The following is a 19,960-nucleotide window of genomic DNA, read 5'->3' on the forward strand; positions in this document are numbered from 1 at the left end:
CCCCTCCAACCCGCCAACATATACAGAGTTGGGACAACTAAAAATGCCTCCAGCCTTTGCCAAATGTCCCCAGGGTAAGTTGGGGGAGGGGACAAAGTCATCCCCAGCTTAGATTCACTGAGCTATAGCCTCACTACAACATTTCAGTATTTATTTCATATCTGGGGCTCCCCTTGTGGCTCTACTGGTAAAGAATCCGCCTGCAACACGAGAGACCTGGGTTTGATCCCCGGGTTGGGAAGATCCCCCGGAGAAGGGAAAGGCTACCCACTTCAGTATCCTGGCCAGGAAAATTCCATGGACTGTATAGTCCATGGGGTCACAAAGAGTTGGACACGACTGAGTGACTTTCACTTTCACTCTCTCAGTTCAGTCCAGTCTCTCAGTCGTGTCCGACTCTTCGCAACCCCATGAACCACAGCACACCAGGCCTCCCTGTCCATCACCAACTCCCAGAGTTTACCCAAACTCATGTCCATTGAGTCGGTGATGCCATCCAACCATCTCATCCTGTCGTCCCCTTCTCCTCCTGCCTTCAATCTTTCCCAGCATCAGGGTCTTTTCAAATGAGTCGGCTCTTTGCATCAGGTGGCCAAAGTATTGGAATTTCAGCTTCAACATGAGGCCTTCCAGTGAACACTCAGGACGGATCTCCTTTAGGATGGACTGTTTGGATCTCCTTGCAGTCCAAGGAACTCTCAAGAGTCTTCTCCAACAAAACAGTTCAAAAGCATCAATTCTTCAGCACTCAGCTTTCTTTATAGTCCAACTCTCACATCCATACATAACTACTGGAAAACCCATAGCCTTGAATAGACGGATCTTTGTTGACAAAGTAATGTCTCTGCTTTTTAATATGCTGTCTAGGTTGGTCATAACTTTCCTTCCAAGGAGTAACTGTCTTTTAATCTCATGGCTGCAGTCACCATCTGCAGTGATTTTGGAGCCCCAAAAAATAAAATCAGCCACTGTTTCCCCATCTATTTGCCATGAAGTGACAGGATCGGATGCCATGATCTTAGTTTTCTGAATGTTGAGCTTTAAGCCAACTTTTTCACTCTCCACTTTCACTTTCATCAAGAGGCTCTTCAGTTCTTCTTCACTTTCTGCCACATGGGTGGTATCATCTGCATATCTGAGGTTATTGATATTTCTCCCAGCAATCTTGATTCCAGCTTGTGCTTCTTCCAGCCCAGCATTTCTCATCATGTACTCTGCATATAAGTTAAATAAGCAGGGTGACAATATACAGCCTTGACATACTCCTTTTCCTATTTGGAACCAGTCTGTTGTTCCATGTCCAATTCTAACTGTTGCTTCCTGACCTGCATATAGGTTTCTCAAGAGGCAGGTCAGGTGGTCTGGTATTCCCATCTCTTTCACAATTTTCCACAGTTTATTGTGATCCACACAGTCAAAGGCTTTGGCATAGTCAATAAAGCAGAAATAGATGGTTTTCTGGAACTCTCTTGCTTTTTTCATGATCCAGCAGATGTTGGCAATTTGGTCTCTGGTTCCTCTGCCTTTTCTAAAACCAGCTTGAACATCTGGAAGTTCACAGTTCAGGTATTGCTGAAACCTGGCTTGGAGAATTTTGAGCATTACTTTACTAGCATGTGAGATGAGTGCAACTGTGCAGTAGTTTGAGCATTCTTTGGCATTGCCCTTCTTTGGGATTGGAATGAAAACTGACCTTTTTCAGTCCTGTGGCCACTGCTGAGTTTTCCAAATTTGCTGGCATATTGAGTGCAGCACTTTCACAGCATCATCACTTTAGGATTTGAAATAGCTCAACTGGAATTCCATCACCTCCACTAGCTTGTTCGTAGTAATGTTTCCTAAGGCCCACTTGACTTCACATTCCAGGATTTCTGGCTCTAAGTGAGTGATCACACCATTATCATTATCTGGGTTGTGAAGATCTTTTTTGTACAGTTCTGTATATTCTTGCCACCTCTTCTTAATATCTTCTTCTTCTGTTAGGTCTGTACCATCTCTGTCCTTTATTGCCCATCTTTGCATGAAATGTTCCCTTGGCATTTCTATTTTCTTGAAGAGATCTTTAGTCTTTCCCATTCTGTTGTTTTCCTCTATTTCTTTGCATTAATTGCTGAGGAAGGCTTTCTTAACCTCTCCTTGCTATTCTTTGGAACTCTGCATTCAGATGCTTATATCTTTCCTTTCCTCCTTTGCTTTTTGCTTCTTTTCATAGCTATTTGTGAGGTCTCCTCAGACAGCCAGTTTGCTTTTTTGCGTTTCTTTTTCTTGGGGATGGTGTTGATCCCGGTTTTCTGTACAATGTCACGAACCTCCGTCCATAGTTCATCAGGCACTCTGTCTATCAGATCTAGTCCCTTAAATCTATTTCTCACTTCCACTGTATAATCATAAGGGATTTGATTTAGGTTATACCTGAATGGTCTAATGGTTTTCCCCACTTTCTTCAATTTAAGTCTGAATTTGGCAAGAAGGAGTTCATGATCTGAGCCACAGTCAGCTCCTGGTCTTGTTTCTGCTGACTGTATAGTGCTTGTCCATCTTTGGGTGCAAAGAATATAACCAATCTGATTTCGGTGTTGGCCATTTGGTGATGTCCATGTGCAGAGTCCTCGCTTGTGTTGTAGGAAGAGGGTGTTTGCTATTATCAGTGCATTCTCTTGGCAAAACTCTATTAGCCTTTGCCCTGCTTCATTCTGTACTCCAAGGCCAAATTTGCCTGTTACTCCAAGGTGTTTCTTGACTTCCTACTTTCGCATTCCAGTCCTCTATAATGAAAAGGACATCTTTTTTGGGTGTTAGTTCTAAAAGGTCTTGTAGGTCTTCATAGAACCATTCAACTTCAGCTTCTTCAACGTTACTGGTCGGGGCATAGACTTGAATTACCAAGATATTGAATGGTTTGCCTTGGAAATGAACAGAAATCATTCTGTCGTTTTTGAGACTGCATCCAAGTACTGCATTTCAGACTCTTTTGTTGGCCATGATGGCTACTCCATTTTTTCTAAGGGATTCCTGCCCTCAGTAGTAGATATAATGGTCATCTGAGTGAAATTCACCTATTCCAGTCCATTTCAGTTCGCTGATTCCTAGAATGTTGACATTCACTCTTGCCATCTCCTGTTTGACCACTTCCAATTTGCCTTGATTCATGGACCTAACATTCCAGGTTCCTATGCAATATTGCTCTTTAAAGCATTGGACCTTGCCTCTATCACCAGTCACATACACAACTGGGTGTTGTTTTTGCTTTGGCTCCATCCCTTCATTCTTTCTGGAGTTATTTCTCCCCTGTCTCCAGTAGCATATAGGGCACCAACCAACCTGGGGAGTTCATCTTTCAGTGTCCTACCTTTTTGCCTTTTCATACTGTTCATGGGGTTCTCTAGGCAAGAATACTGAAGTGGTTTGCCATTCCCTTCTCCAGTGGACCACATTCTGAGACTGATAAATTAGAATGCAGTTGGGAGCTAACAGTTTTGCAGTATAAGAGCTCAGTAAAAGAATGCTGTCTATAGGAGAATTATAGGTACAGGAGGGAGTTATGGTTTAATTCTCTTCCATCAACATGCTGTTTTTTTGCTTAATTCTCTCTAAGAATTTCCTTCTTGGGAGTTCTTCTGGGGTAACAACTTAGTTAACCAGTCACCAAAGCTTAGTCTCTACCAGACTTACTAATTATTATTAATTAGTGATTATATGGGAAAAAAAATCATGCCTCAAGATTTTGATTTCTAAGCAACCAAATATGAAATGAAACAAAATTAAGTGCTACTTATCTACATAAATTATTAAATGTAGTCAAACATTTAAAATATTAAGTAAAAATACACAAATTAGTATTCAGCTAATTACTATAGATGTTTAATACATATATGTTGATGGTAAAATGCAAAAAGAAACCACAAGAAGCAGAATTTTAAGAATTACATTAAATGCCTAGTATACACCATCACTGGGTGAGACACATGGTTTTCTACAAGAAATAATTTCCATCTACTTACATTGGTACTCTTAACATAGTAGTGAAAGTGTTGGTCGCTCAGTAATGTCTGACTCTTTGCGACTCCACAGACTGTGCCCCAAAAGACTCCTCAATCCATGGACTTCTCCAGGCAAGAATGCTAGAGTGGGTAGCCATTGCCTTCTCCAGGGGGTCTTCCCGACCCAGGGATCGAACCTGGGTCTCACGCATTGCAGATTTTTTACCATCTGAACCACCAGGGAAGCCCGTTAATTTTGCCTAGGTAAATATAAATTTTAAAAGGAATCACAGTAAGTTACCTAGGATGCTATATTTCACCTGGTCAGTGTGAGAATGACTTCTGTTGTCATCAAATACAATAGCTGACCACCACTCCCCCTCTGCTGGGAGCTACCTGATACAAATAACCGTCAGCCTGCTCTCCAGGGCTGCCCAGGTGGTACTAGTGGTAAAGAACCTGGCTGCCAATGCAGGAGATGTAAGACATGCAGGTTTGATCCCTGGGTCAGGAAGATCACTTGGACGAGGGCATGGCAATCCACTCCAGTATTCTTGCCTAGAGAATCTCATGCAGAGGAACCTGGAGAGTTACAGTCCATGGGCTCACAAAGAGTTGGATACAACTGAAGCAACTTAGCATGCACCCAACAGCCTGCTCTCCCAGAGCCTGAACTTAAAAAATGACAAAGCATGAGCCATCAATAGGCCATCAATAGACACAATTCTACTTTATACCATGTCTAATGTTCTTAAGGAAGCTAACTGCAATTGTGGTTTAAAAAAATAATAATAATCACATCAACTCCACTAAATTTAGAGATACTGCAATAGCAGAGTTAAAATTCAGTGAGCTGCAACACGAGACAGCACATCTTTTACTTTTAAACTTGTGGTGGGTTCCTGTTTAGAGTTCTGGTGGACTTTGTTATTCAGATCAATTCTGCTGCTGAAAGCTAAAAAAGCTAAACAAAATATAATTGTATATGTTGTAGCAGAAAAGCTCGGAAATTAATCATGAAATCTACAATGGTATAAATTTATATAATCTTTCATGGTTTGAATTTGAAATATGCATATTAGGAAGTAATACAATGTGATAAATGTGTGTAGATTATAGTAGGCCCTGAAAGAGACTCATGGAAATACGATACCTATTTTTGTGTGTATTGTTCAAATTCCTACGTTTCCACATTGTTCCACATATAAGAGATGTAATCTATAGTTCTGCTCACGACAAATATCACCAGATCCTCTTTCTCAGACAAAAAAATCTAACTCAATGTTAAAGAGGATCAGCAGAGAAACTCAAACTTACTACAATGTGTGGAACTTTGGCACAATTCACTGAAATCAGTGGAAACCTGCCTAAATACTTCACACAACCCCTCCGTGGTCCTGTTATGCAAACTGCAACATTTCAGGCCAACTCCTTTATTTCACTAGTGAGCCCTGTCAACACTGAGGTAATAGAACTGGAAAAACTCATCACTCCACCATGATATTCAAATATCAAATTGTATTTCATTTGGCAATAATTACACAGTTGCCAAATAAAACTAATGCAAATATAGTATACTAGGCTTAGGTTTCGAGTCATTCTTTTCTTGAAACAGACTCCTGGGGAGCCTCGAATTGATCCTGCGATTGCTGAGGCATTCCTTCTCTCCTCTGACCCCTTCCCGCCCCACCCCTCACGCATGTTCCAGGATGAACTCATCGGCATGCGTTTCTGCATTTAGCCTCTAGTTGTATTCCCACAGGTCCTTCTGCACACTCTGCTCCTCCAGAGGAGAGCTATGTTTTATTCATTTCTGAACTCCTCACACCTAGCCAATGTTCTGCATATAAAGTCATCCCTAATATCTACTCCACGGCAGGGACTAGAGATGGAGAAGAAGAAATACAGACCTCACCCTCTGGAACCTCACAGAAAGGGAGTATGGGACAGGGGCTGCCTGAACAGAAACAAGTAATGAAAGGCCAGTTAGCCTGTGTTCCTTTCTCCTCTTGCCATTCAAGGCTTCTTGTTGTTTTTCAGTCCCTAAGTCCTGTCCAGCTCTTTGAGATGCCATGAACACCAGGTTTCCCTATCCTTCACTATCTCCCAGAGTTTGCTCAAACTCCTGTACAATGAGTGACACCATCTAACAATCTCATCCTCTGTCACCTCTTCTCCTCCTGCCTTTAATCTTTTTTTCCCAGCATCAGGGTCTTTTTCAGTGAGTTGGCTTTTTGCATCAGATGGCCAAAGTACTAGAGATTCAGCATCAGCATCAGTCCTTTCAATGAATATTCTGGGTTGATTTCCTTTAGGATTGACTGGTTTGATCTCCTTGCTGTCCAAGAGACTCTCAAGAGTCTTCTCCAGCACCACAGTTGGAAAGCATCAATTCTTCAGCACTCAGCCTTCTTTATGGGCCAACTCTCACATTCATACAAGACTACAGGAAAAACCATAGCTTTGACTTGATGGATCTTTGTCATGAAAGTGATGTCTATGCTTTTTAATACTGTCTAGATTTGTCATAGCTTTTCTTTCAATGTACAAGTGTCTTTTATGATTTCAAGGCTGCAGTCACCATCCACAGTGATTTTGGAGCCCAAGAAAATAAAGTCTGTTACTGTTTCCACTTTTCCCCTATCTATTTGCCATGAAATGATGGGACTGGATGCCATGACCTCAGTTTTTTGAATGCTGAGTTTTAAGCTGGGTTTTTCACTCTCCTCTTTCACCCTCATCTAGAGGCTATTTAGTTCCTCTTCACTTTCTGCCATTAGATTGGTTCAGTTCAGTTCAGTCACTCAGTTGTGTCCAACTCTTTGCAACCCCGTGGACCAAAGCACACCAGGCCTCCCTGTCCATCACCAACTCCCAGAGTTTACTCAAACTCATGTCCATTAAGTCAGTGATGCCATCCAACCATCTCATCCTCTGTATCATCTGGTTATTTGAGGTTGTTGATATTTCTCCTGGCAATCTTGATTCCAGCATGTGATTCATCCAATCTGGCATTTCTCATGATGTACTCTGCATATAAGCTAAATAAACAGGGTGACAACATACAGTCTTGATGTACTCCTTTCCCAATTTTGAACCAGTCCATTGTTCCAAATCCAGTCCTATCTGCTGCTTCTTGACCTGCATACAGGTTTCTTGGAAGACAGGTAAGGTGGTCTGGTATTTCCATCTCTGAGAATTTTTCTGTTTGTTGTGATCCACACAGTCAAAGGCTTTAGCATAGTCAATGAAGCAGAAGTAGTTGTTTTTCTGGAATTCCCCTGCTTTTTCTATGATCGGACAGATGTTGGTAACTTCATCTCTGGTTCCTCTGTTTCTTCTAAATCCAGCTCGCACATCTGGGATTTCTTAGTTCACAAGCTACTGAAGCCCGGCTTGAAGGATTTGGAATATTACCTTGCTAGCATGTGAGCACAACTGTACAGTAGTCTGAATGTTCTTTGTCATTGCCCTTCTTTGGGACTGGAATGAAAACTGACCTTTTCCAGTCCTGTGGCCTCTACTGAGTTTTACAAATTTGCTCATATATTGAGCACAGCACTTTAATAGCATCATCATTTTAGGATTTGAAATAGCTCAGCTGGAATTTCATCACCTCCACTAGCTTTGTTTGTAGAAAGGCTTCCTAAGGCCCACTTGACTTCACACTCCAGGACGTTTGGCTCTAGGTGAGTGATCACACCATCGTGGTCATCCAGGTCATTAAGACCCTTTTTTATAGTTCCTCTGTGTATTCTTTTTTTTTAAGTAAACTCAATTTTTATTTTTCTATATAATACATGGATATAAGCATAAAATCTCCTTAAAGAGCTTACAACCCTGAGGCGATGTCCTTGGGTATATAAAGTATACAGCAATAGCAAATGAAATCTGAGCTCCAGGAATGAAAATGGACTTCAAAAACATAATTTAATATTTATGCAATTGCACACATACGAGTAGTATTCTATGCCTCATCTAGTCTCTGAATCCAATTACACCAACTGCCTTGGAGTTTGCACACTGGACAGCCTGACTCCCTACATATATTTCATCATACACAATGCCTCCTTTCCAACTGAAATTTAATAAATTAACACGGGGTTTACATATACGGATTTATATACGGTGAGTGATTTGCCAGAAAGCATAATCGGTTTTTGACAACAGCATCTGCCCACATACAAATTTTGGCCCTCAGAAGGATCTTGATGCCATCTGACTATAGTAACCTTGTGGGGTAGGGTCCTTGATGGTCACCTGGGATCCTCCAGAGGTGAGGTTTTTCATATAATCTGAGGGCTGCATCAGGGTCCTCTGTGTATTCTTACCTCTTCTTAATCTCTTTTGCTTCTGTTAGCTCCTTACTGTTTCTGTCTTTTACAGTGCCCATCTCCCTTGGTGGTGGTGGTTATTGTTCAGTCACTCAGTTGTGTCTGACTCTTTGCGACCCCATGGACTGCAGCATGCCAGGCTTCCCTGTCCTTTGGTATCTCCAATTTTCTTCAAGAGATCACTAGTCTCTCCCATTCTATTGTTTTCCTCTGTTTCTTTGCATTGTTCACTGTAAGAAGGCTTTCATATCTCTCCTTGCTATCCTATGGTACTCTGCATTCAGTTGGTGTATCTTTCCCTTTCTCCTTTGCCTTTCGTTTCTCTTTTCTCAGCTATTTCTAAGGCCTCCTAAGATAACTGCTTTGCCTTCTTGCATTTCTTTTTCTTGGGGATAGTTTTGGTCACTGCCTCCTGTACAATGTTATAAACCTATGTCCACGGTTCTTCAGGCATTCTGTCTACCAGATCTAATCCCTTGAATCTATTCATCACCTCCACTGTATGATCACAAGGGATTTGATTTAGGTCATACCTGAGTGGTCTAGTGGTTTTCCCTACTTTCTTCAACTTAAGCCTGAATTTTGTAATGAGTTCATGATCTGAGCCACAGTCATGTCCGGGGCTTGTTTTTGCTAACTGTATAGAGCTTCTCCATCTTCGGCTGCAAAGAATATAATCAATCTGACTTCAGTATTGACCATCTGGTGATGTCCATGTGTAGAGCTGTCTCATGTTGTTGGAAGAGCTGTCTCGTGCTATGACCAGTGCATTCTCTTGGCAAAACTCTGTTAGCCTTTGCCCTGCTTCATTTTACTCCAAGGCCAAACTTGCCTGTTTCTCCAGGTAACTCTCTCTTTTTTTTTTAGAGTTCTGCCCACCACAGAGAGTAAAAACTTATTTTTTACTTTTGCATTTTCTTAATATAAATTTATTTAATTGGAGGCTAATTACTTTACAATATTGTAGTGATTTTGCTATACACTGACATGGATATGCCATGGGTGTACATGTGTTCCCCATCTTGAACCCCCTCCCACCTCCCTCCCCATCCCATCCCTTTGGGTCATCCCAGTGCACCAGCCCCAAGGACCCTGTCTCATGCATCGAACCTGGACTGGCAATCCTTTTCACGTATGATAATATACATGTTTCAATGCCATTCTCCCAAATTATATCCCCCTCGCCCTCTCCCACAGAATCCAAAAGATTGTTCTATACATCTGTGTCCTTTTGCCGTCTTGCATGTGGCGTTATCGTTACCACCTTTCTAAATTCCATATATATGCGTTAGTATACTGTACTGGTGTTTTTTCTTTCTGGCTTACTTCACTCTGTATAATAGGCTCCAGTTTCATCCACCTCATTAGAACTGATTCAAATGCATTCTTTTTAATGGCTGAGTAATACTCCATTGTGTATATGTACCACAGCTTTCTTATCCATTCGTCTGCTGATGTACATCTAGATTGCTTCCATGTCCTGGCTATTGTAAACAGTGCTGCGATGAACATTGGGGTACACGTGTCTCTTTCAATTCTGGTTTCCTTGGTGTGTATGCCCAGCAGTGGGCTTGCTGGGTCGTATGGCAGTTCTATTTCCAGTTTTTTAAGGAATCTCTACATTGTTCTCCATAGTGGCTGTACTAGTTTGCATTCCCACCAACAGTGTAAGAGGGTTCCCTTTTCTCCACACCCTCTCCTCTCCAGATACCTCTTAACTTCCTACTTTTGCCTCCCAACCCCCTATGATGAAAAGGACATCTTTTTTTGGTGTTAGTTCTAGAAGGTCTTGTAGACCTTCACAGAATCAAAATCATTCAACTTTAGCTTCTTTGGCATTAATGGTTGGGGCATAGCTTTGGATTAATGTGATGTTGAATTACTGTGATGTTGAATCAAGACAATGAGGAAAAAAAGCAGGCTTTCTTTTCAGAAATACAAATGTGTGTCTTCAGCCCTGACCATTCCTCTGAGTTCCATATTCCTACATCCAAGAGCCTATTCAATGTGTCAATCTAGTGGGAGTTACAGGGATGAATTGCACGGATTCTGAAACAAGATTGCCTGAGTCTGAATCCCAGCTCCATCACTCCCAAGCTAGGAGATGGCAGGCTTCTTTAGTGGCTCCTCCACACACAAAACTGTCATAAGAATTATATGTATTCACATGTGTAAAAGTGCTTAAAACCAGCCAAACACACAGTTCACACTGACATGGAGATTACTGCTATTACCAGCACTGGGACTGCTGTTACTATGTCTGCATGCATGCGCATGCTATGTCACTTCAGTTGTGTCCAACTCTTTGCAAACTCTGGACTGTAGCCCTCCAGGCTCCTCTGTCCATGGGATTCTCCAGGCAAGAATACTGGAGTGGGTTGCCATCCCATCCTCCAGGAGATCCTCCCAACCCAGGAAATCAAATCCACATCTCTTACATTTCCTGCACTGGCAGGCGGGTTCTTTACCACGAGTGCCACCTGGGAAGCCTGTTACTATGTCTATGGAGCATCTATAACTTGTCCAAAACAGAATTCATGGTTGTCCTCCTAAACCCCTTCCTCCCTTCTCAGGAAATAGCACCACTGTCCCTCCAGCTGTTTCAGCCTAAAACCAGAGAAATCATTACTTCTCCTTCTTCTCACACTCCAACTTCTAGCATCAAAAGTATACTATGACTTTGACCATATACCATCATCTCACCAACTATCTCCCCTAGCCCAAACCCCTGCCATCTCTCCCCAGGCAACAGTAAGAGACTCCATCTCCCCGCTTTCAATACTCCCCATTCCACAACCCTACTGCTAATTCTCCCTCCAAGAAAACTGCAATTAGATGCTATCCCCTTGATGCAAGGCTCCCTGTAGTTTCCCATCACATTCAGAGTAGCGTCTTCACACACCCCTGCCCCTTTAACCCACAAGGGTCCCCCTAGTTGCTGGCCCTCCAGTATCACTTACCACCACCTTCTCCCTTCCTTGCCTTGTTCTAAACACTCTCCCCTTGCCACGCCTTGGACACCTCAGGCTTGCTTCCAGCTCAGACCACTGCTGTCGCAAGACAGTACCATACAATCCTCTGAAGTCTGAACTCTGAGGTCGAGTTACCCACATTCAAATACTGTCCCTATCACATTTTAGCTCTGTCTGCAAGCATGTATGCTCAGTCGTTCAGCTGTGTCCGACTCTTCGCGACCCCATAGACTGCAGCCCCCCATGGAATTTTCCAGGCAAGAATACTGAAGTGGGTTTCCATTTCCTACTCTAAGGGATCTTTCCAACCCAAGCATAGAACCCACGTCTCCTGCATTGGCAGGTGGGTTCTTTATCACTGAGTCACCTGGGAAGCCATGAGCACATGTGTAACATTTCTGTGCACTGGTATCCTCCTCTATAACAAAAAATGGAGATATGAATACACATCTCAGGTTGTAAAAATCTAATTTAGTGTTTAGAAGAATGCCTCACATAGTTAGCTCTAGGTTAGGGTTTACGGCTACGATTATGCCTGCCTAAAAATTTATTACCTCAGGTTCTTCCTCTGCAATGTATTCCCTGATGGACCCCATGTCAAACAACCCGCCCTGTACTCCCACTGTTGTTCTTATCTTCCTTGACTTCACTGCACTTACCACCATCTGAAATAACATTACGTACTTATTCTTTGATGTCTGATACCCTCCTGGACCATGAGCTCCACCAGGTTGGCAACTTCATGTTATTTGCTGCTCTATGTGTAGTTCTGACTCAGAACCTGACTTTGAAAGTACACATCTCCTAACCAGGTTAGAGGACCAGCCGGAGTTTCTTAATAACAATACTTAGCCAGCCTTTCATTTTCATGATCACATCTGATCCTCAAAAAACAAACAGTACATATACTATCACCTCCCATTTTGGGGAGAAAAAGTTCCCAGCTTGGGTGACTTCTCTTTGGACACAAAGCTAGTAACTATCAGAAACAAAAATCAGAATCCTCGCTTTCTAAGGCTCTTCAAACTAGGATGGATGGGTATTGGGCCCCTGAGCTAAATTTACAGAAATGTTTGTATTCAATTTCCTGAATAAATACACCCTAGGGGCACCCAATATTCTTCCTTTCAAAGTTCTTAACAAACACTTGCTCCTGAATTTGAGAAGTTTCATAGTATAGCACTAACTCATCAAAAATGCACCAACCTCTGACAAGCCAAGAAAGTCAAACAGTAACATATGATGAGGTGAAATTCCAAACTGACAGAACAACCCCTAAAACACAGTGTGTCTGTTGAGTATACTGTGCTCATTCCAGGACGCTCAGTTTTCTCTACAACACCAGACAAGGGGGCGTTTTAATTGCTGAGAACATTGTGATACTGATACCAGTGATGTCTTGACTCCTGTCCACCAAGCTCAGAGACAAGAGTTCAGATCTGTGGTCCGGTTCAAGTGTTGTCCGTGACTAGATGGGCAGAAGGAAAGAAGGCAAAATTTTGAAAACATTCCCTACCTACAAGGCCTCTGGTCACCACATTCTCAGAATAACCGACTGTCTTAAGTTTTCTCCTGGCAAGGTTACCTCTCACAATGCTCCCGGCCCTGGGAGATGCCCATTAGGGAGGTTAGAGGCCGCTATGCCTCCATTTTACACAAAAAGGAAACTGAGGCAGCAAGTGGCCATCCCTGCAGCTCGCCCTCACCTATCTTGAAGCTGCTGGGACCCCAAAGGAAGCCCAGATATGCGGGGGTCTCTGCAGGAACCCTGCACCGCTGACTCAACATGTCAAACTCCAAGACAGATCGAATTCAGTCCTCTCTAGGAGGAAGAATGAAAAGAGGCTCTTCCCTTGGACTCCCCGTTCTCTGGCCTCTACTGCGGTCCCAAGGGAGGCCGTGCGAGTCTCCCCGGGCGCGGCCTCGCCTGCTCGCACTGCCGCCCCGCCCGCCACGGAGAGCGCGCTCCCGCCCCGGGCGGGTACCTGTCCCGTCACCGCGTTCGGCGGCTCCCCGGACCGCCCCAGGGGCGGAACCCAAGGCCACCACCGACTCCCGGGGTGCGAACAGCTGGGGGAGCCCCGGAGGCCCAAGCAGCTTCAGGAATCCTCAGAAACTTACAGTTTTCCTACCGCGTTCGCGTCACGGCGAGGTGACGTCAGAGGACCCGGCGCCTGGGCAGGTCAGGCCGCGGGCACCGCCCCCCGCGCGCCGACGGGAGACACGCCCCTTCCTCAACGGCCCCGCCCCGCCGCGGGGCCCCGGGCGCGGAGCAGGCGCAGACGGCCCGCGTGGCTGCCTCCTGGAGGGCTTCCCAAACCAGGTCGCCGAGGGCGGGGGCTGCTCGAGAGAGCTGTGCTCTAGCCGTGGGGCCGGGGGCGAGGCAACAATGGGAGTGGGCAAAGACCCACAGCAAACAGGGTGTCGCTAAGGGGCTAGGGCTGGACGCCAGAGTTGTGAGGTAAATTTTCCACAGACTTTGCCTTTCTTCCCTCACGTGTTCGTTAAAAGTTCTCCACGTGCGGAAGCAGCCATTTGCTGTCCATCAGGTGCTGCGGTCCCTTCGCCGGGAGCGCTCAGGTCTCCCACCAGCCCTTGCTCCTATGCCGCCCCGCCCCGACTCCGCCCCAAGTAGTCGGCCCCGCCCACCCCCAGTATACTCCTCCCCAATCGGACCACCCCCCTCCACCTGGCCCCGCCCCCTGGGGGGTCCGCCCTTCCGGCTACTACTGGAGGCAGGACCGGCGCCCCGCGACCCCACCCTGTCCTGGCGGCTGTTGTAACGTTTTCCTTGAGTTTTTAGTCTTTCCTCTTCCTACTAGATTTCCAACTTTTGCACCGGTTCCACTATATTAGCTTTAGCAGACGATGATCTGTATATACAAAATATTTATGCGTCTTCGCTCGTGTAAACTTTCCACCTCCTCCTCACCTGGTGACATTTTCCTGCTCCAGCCCTGGTCTCTGCTCCTATTTTATGCTCTTTTCTGGTTAAAAGATGGCTTAGTCAAAGGAAAACTGAAAGCTCGAAGAACCGACAGCAATATGTTAAACATTTATTTCTGGCTTATAGGATTTTTCTATTAGTCTTACAGTCAGGAAAGAAAATAACACTTTATCCTAAAAAGTAACTCAAACAACTACGTCTTGGGGAGAAATAAAGACTGGGGAAAGGAGGTCTTGGAAGTAGACGCCAAGGAGGAAGTACTGAAGAGAGAAAGGATCACTTTTTAAAACTTGGAATCACGACAAATAGCTAGATCAAGCATGGAATTTTGCCAGACAGCTCGAGTGTAAATAAAACCTGAAACAATGGTTTGTTTACACTCTCATTGAAAATACTGTAGTATTTTTATAGGAAAGAGTGATGAAGATGACAGGGACTGTTAGCCTTTAACTCTTGACATCTGGGCTGGTTAAAAATAAACGTATTATTCAGGGAAAATACACTTAAGTAATTAAAGTTTATAAAAGTTTCTGACTTGGATATTATTTGTATGGTTTACCTTACTATATCATACAAAGTTTTAATTGGGCTTCCCTGGTAGCTCAGACAGTAGAGACTCTGCCTGCAATGCAGGAGCAGGGACCCAGGTTCGATCCCTGGGTCAGGAAGATCCCCTGGAGAAGGAAATGACAACTCACTCCAGTATTCTTGCCTGGAGAATTCCATGGACAGAGGAGCATGGCCGGCTGTAGTTCATGTGGTCGTCAAGAGTCAGAGACAACTAAGGGACTAACACACACAAATGTTAATGATCACTATCATAAGATGAAAGAAATTTATAAAGTTTGTAGATAAGAAGGTTTTTGTTCTGTGGAGCAGAGTTATAGAAAAATTAGCACTTTTCAAAATTCTAAATATTAGAAAAAAATCTAAAATTCTACACATTGAAAAAATAGCAATATTTGTTTTTTCCTTGTTAAAAAACAATTTAAGAAAACTTTCAGTTGTTAATTTCTTTAATTACATGCTTATAAAATGTTTATGTATATCATCCCAAAATTGAAATTCTTTTTTAATGAGATTCTAGATACACCTATAGGCATACATAAACATCATCTGTCCTTTGATGGAATGGAAATGATCAAGAAGTACATACAAAATGCAGTAAAAATGTTCCAATACAAAATACGTTTGCTCTTCTGTCCATGGAATTTTCCAGGCAAGAAGACTGGCGTGGGTTACCATTTCCTTCTCCAGGGGATCTTCCTGACCAAGGGATTGAACCCAAGTCTCCTGTGTCTCTTGCAGTGGCAGGCAGATTCTTTACCACTGTGCCAGGTGGGAAGCCCATCTATTAGAAAAGATCTAGTCTCTCTTCAAGTTCAAGTTCTATCATTGATTGCCTCTGCTAATAACTGCCAGCCTTTTTGGCACTTACATCTAAATCACTGGTCAGCATTCTATGTGAAATTTTTATTTACTCTTCACAAAAACTCTTCAATCTAGGTACTGTTTTTACTTGTTTAAAGAAGAGGGTAAAAGTGAGGTTGAGTACTTGCCCCAGGTCACAAGCTTAAAGTTATCCGACTCCCAATTTCAGCCTTAAATACCTTTCTGGAGAAATCCAAGGAAGGGAGGGTATATGTATATGTGTGGCTGATTCACTTTGCTGTATAGCAGAAGCTAACACAACACTGTAATGTTGGGTTCAGGCAATTTGTAATCAGCTAAAGCAATATAATAAGGCCAAATTAAAATAAATTTTAAAATCTGATTTCACAAACTCAGATCCAATTACATCTAGGCTTAAAGACTGAGATAGGACTCAGCTCACTGAGGTGTTCCATTTGGTTCGATTTAAATATTTTTAAATTTTTGAATTGATATCAGAAGATAAAATTTAAAAAGCAAGTCTTGGGACTTCCCTGGTGGTCCAGTGGCTGAGACTCTGCACTCCCAATGCAGGGGATCCAGGGTTCGATCTTTGGGTCAGAGAACTAGACCCCATATACTGCAACTCAAGAAAGAGCCCACCTGCCACAAGGAAGATCAAAGATACCACACGCCATAACTAAGACCCAGCACAGCCAATTAAAATAAATTACTTAAAATCTTTATTATTAGAAAATTTAAAAAGAAAAATAAAAACAAATATTTTGACTTCTTCCAAAAAATCAAAGGCCCTGATGATGTTAGTCCCCCAGTCAACCCAGTTCAAAGACACAGAGATGGTTCCTGTTTTCTCATCTCCTCACTTGGGTGCTATTTAATCTACCACATGCCCCTGAAGACACTTGAGTTTACGAAGATCTTCAAAGTGAAGGGCTTGATCATTTAAGTCTTTAGCTTAAGAAAGATACTGTTGTTGTTGTTCAGTTGCTAAGTCATGTCTGACTTTTTGTGACCCCCATGGACTGTAGCATGCCAGACCTCCCTGTCCCTCACTATCTCCTGGAGTTAAGAAAGACCATAAAACCTGCAAAATAAGCAGCTTTGCTCAGAAATCCAGTAATGCTCTCAGTGAATTAATAATTTTCAATAGCTATATTTTTTTCACCATGTCTGTATGTGTCTTCTAGAGAATAAACTTTTTGTTCATTAGAGATTTTTCCAATAAGATATGGCTTTTTGGTATTTAAACAACAACAACAAAAAATACTTAAGAAAAACTGAAGTGCAAAATAGAAGCCTAGGTGCACACTATGGCCGGGCGTATGTGACTGTGGTCTTAACTGCAGTCACAGAATGCACTGGCTTACCCAGCAGAGAGTCACTGAAGTTTCTTTCCTTCCCTTGGCCTCTGTTCTCAGGTAGCAACATGGGAAAAGGAAAATTAATTATTCTGTTAATTATCACGTTCACATTTTGTTCTATACCACAAATGGTAGTCTTGTCACCTTTAAATTATACTTAAAAGTGAGCTCTGAGGCTGTATAGAATGTGGGTATTTAATTAGTCTATTATTTGGGAGAGGTTCTCTTGTCTAGTCATATGGTAAGTACTGCCATTGACATTAGTCAGGATTAGGTATGGTTGCAAGATAAAACCCCCGAGATAACAGGCTTAAACAAGCCTGAGGATAATCTCTTAAGGTGTAAAAATGTCTGGACATAGGTAGTCCAGTGGGACCAGTTCACCCATGCTGGTGACAGGGATTCAGGCTCTTCACATTTTGTTGCTCAGTCATACTTAACCTACATTCACAAAGTTACTATCCAAAATGGCAGCCAGGCTACAGGACCCCTCCTCCACCCCCCTGCCAGTTGGCAGGAAGAAAATTCAGAATATACAGCAGTTATACTCCATAAAGATCACTTTTCCCAAGAAGATTTTCTCAGCTAATTAAGCAACTAGACCGATAATTTCTCAATACAATTAAAACCTACTTGTAATAGACTTCAATCATTGAAATACTTTAAAATGCATTCATGGTACATGCATTCCCAACATGTCTATTATCATCATTGTTCTGAAATCTAGGACAGTGATTCTCCATCCTGATGACATATGAAAGCTGTGTAAACTTTAAAATGTAAAGCAGGGGGGCTTCCCTGAGTGGTCTAGTGGTAAAGTATCCACCTGCCAATGCAGGAGACACAGGTTTGATCTCTGATCTGGGAAGATCCTACATGCCACAGAGCAACTAAGCCTGTGGACCACAGCTATTGAGCATGTACTCCAGAGCCTGAAACTACAACTATTGAACCCACTTGCCGCAACTACTGAAGTCTGTGCACCCTAGAGCCCATGCTCCATGACAAGAGAAGCCAGCACACCGCAAAGAAGAGTAGCCCCCGATTGACATAACTAGAGAAAAGGCCCACCCAGCAACAAAGATCCATCACAGGCAAAAATAAGTAAATAAATAAAATTATTAAAATATAAAGCAGAGATATCTCTGGTTGTCCAGTGGTTAAGACTCTGCACTTCTACTGAAGGGGGCAAGGGTTCAATCCCTGCTGAGGGGAACTAAGATCCTCCATGCCATTTGGTTCAGTTCAGTTCAGTCGCTCAGTCGTGTCCGACTCTTTGCGACCCCATGAATTGCAGCACGCCAGGCCTCCCTGTCCATCACCAGCATGCCATTAGGCCAAATAAAAATGAAAATAAATAAGTAATAAAATGTAAAGCACTTCTCAGGTGATGCAGCTGGTCCAGGATCCATGCTTGAAGAACAGTTGCAAAGGTGAAAGAGGGACTGAAAGTTGGGGGGCTGGAGGGGAGCTTTTGGGGAGGGATCCACATGAGTTGTAGGTTGCGTCAGTGGCTCACCTATACACAGGGCCCCAAGGAGTATGTGTGTTCAAGGAAGTTAGATGTTTCCAAATCAATTTGGAAACATCTAGCTAACCCCATTTTACCCCAGGATTAAACTTGAGTTAAACTTGATCCAGAGGCATGAGGCTTTATATCTATGAACGGATTGCACAGACCCATGGGCAGAGGTGACCAGGAGTGGCAGCCACATGGGACTGAAGTCTAGAGAGGTGCTTCTGCATTGTTTTGTGGTTTGTGTACAACCCAAGGAAGGAAATAGGAATGAGGAAAGTAGATGGATAGGTAGATTGATGGTAGCATTTTCTGCCTCTCTAGGGTAGAAGCTAAGTCAGATTGGATTTAATTTAGAAAAATTGAAGAAATGTGGTAGTTCTTCTGAATTGGGTATCATGGGACTAAATTATGGATGTGACAAAATTTGAAATATGTGCAGGAAATACCCTATTGTTGTTGTTCAGTTGCTCAGTGACGTCCAATTCTTCGGGATCCCAGGGACAGCAGCACGCAGGCCTCCCTGTCCATCACCAACTCCCAGAGTTTGCTCAAACTCATGTCCATTGAGTTAATGATGCCATTCAACCATCTCATCGTCCCCTTCTGTCGTCCCCTTCGGCTCCTGCTTCAATCTTTCCCAGCATTAGGGTCTTTTCTGATGAGTTGGCTCTTCACATCAGGTGGCCAAAGTATTGAAGCTTCAGTTTCAGCGTCAGTCTTTCCAATGCATATTCAGGGTTGAATTCCTTTAGGACTGACTGGTTTGGTCTCCTTGCTGTCCAGGGGACTTTAAAGAGTCTTCTCCAGCACAGCGGGAAAGCATCAACCCTTTGGCGCTCAGCCTTTTTTATTGTCCAGCTCTCACACCTGTACGTGACTACTGGGAAAACCACAACTTTGACTATATGGACCTTCGTTGGCAAAGTAATGTCTCTGCTCTTTAATACACTGTCTAAATTTGTCAATGCTTTTCTTCCAAGGAGCAAGTGCCTTTTAATTTCATGGCTGCAGTCACCATCTACAGTGATTTTGGAACCCTCCACCCCAATATAAAGTCTGTCACTGTTTCCATTGTTTCCCCATCTATTTGCATGAAGTGATGGGACCAGATGCAATGATCGTTTTTTGAATGCTGCATTTAAGCCAGATTTTTCACTCTCCTCTTTCACCTTCATCAAGGGACTCTTTAATTCCTCTTAGTTTTCTGCCATAAAGTGAAAGTGAAAGTTGCTCAGTCATGCCTGACTCTTTGCGACCCCACGGACGAATTCTCCAGGCCAGAATACTGGAGTGGACAGCGGTTCCTTTCTCCAGTGGATCTTCCCAACCCAGGGTCTCCTGCACTCCTGCACTGCAGGAGGATTCTTTACCAGCTGAGCTACCAAGGAATCCCCTTCTGCCATAAGGGTGGTGTCATCTGCATATCTGAGATTACTGATATTTCTCCCCATAATC

General features: G+C 43.3%; 1 protein-coding gene across 9 annotated transcripts in view; it reads right to left on the reverse strand.

Annotated features, from left to right (window-relative positions):
* Positions 1–13,517, reverse strand: part of ZNF438 (zinc finger protein 438) — a 197,765-nt gene extending 184,248 nt beyond the window's left edge. For 3 of the 9 annotated variants that reach the window (XM_027559770.1, XM_027559771.1, XM_027559772.1), the window contains exons 1-2: positions 13,408–13,517; positions 12,676–12,754 (exon numbers count right to left, since the gene is read on the reverse strand). The gene's annotated coding sequence lies outside the window, so the exon portion shown is untranslated. The other 6 variants (XM_027559778.1, XM_027559777.1, XM_027559775.1 and 3 more) reach the window with 4 other exon arrangements.
* Between the last annotated feature and the right edge of the window lie 6,443 nt (positions 13,518–19,960).

The sequence above is a fragment of the Bos indicus x Bos taurus genome, chromosome 13, assembly GCF_003369695.1.
Source record: "Bos indicus x Bos taurus breed Angus x Brahman F1 hybrid chromosome 13, Bos_hybrid_MaternalHap_v2.0, whole genome shotgun sequence".
NCBI lineage: Eukaryota > Metazoa > Chordata > Mammalia > Artiodactyla > Bovidae > Bos > Bos indicus x Bos taurus.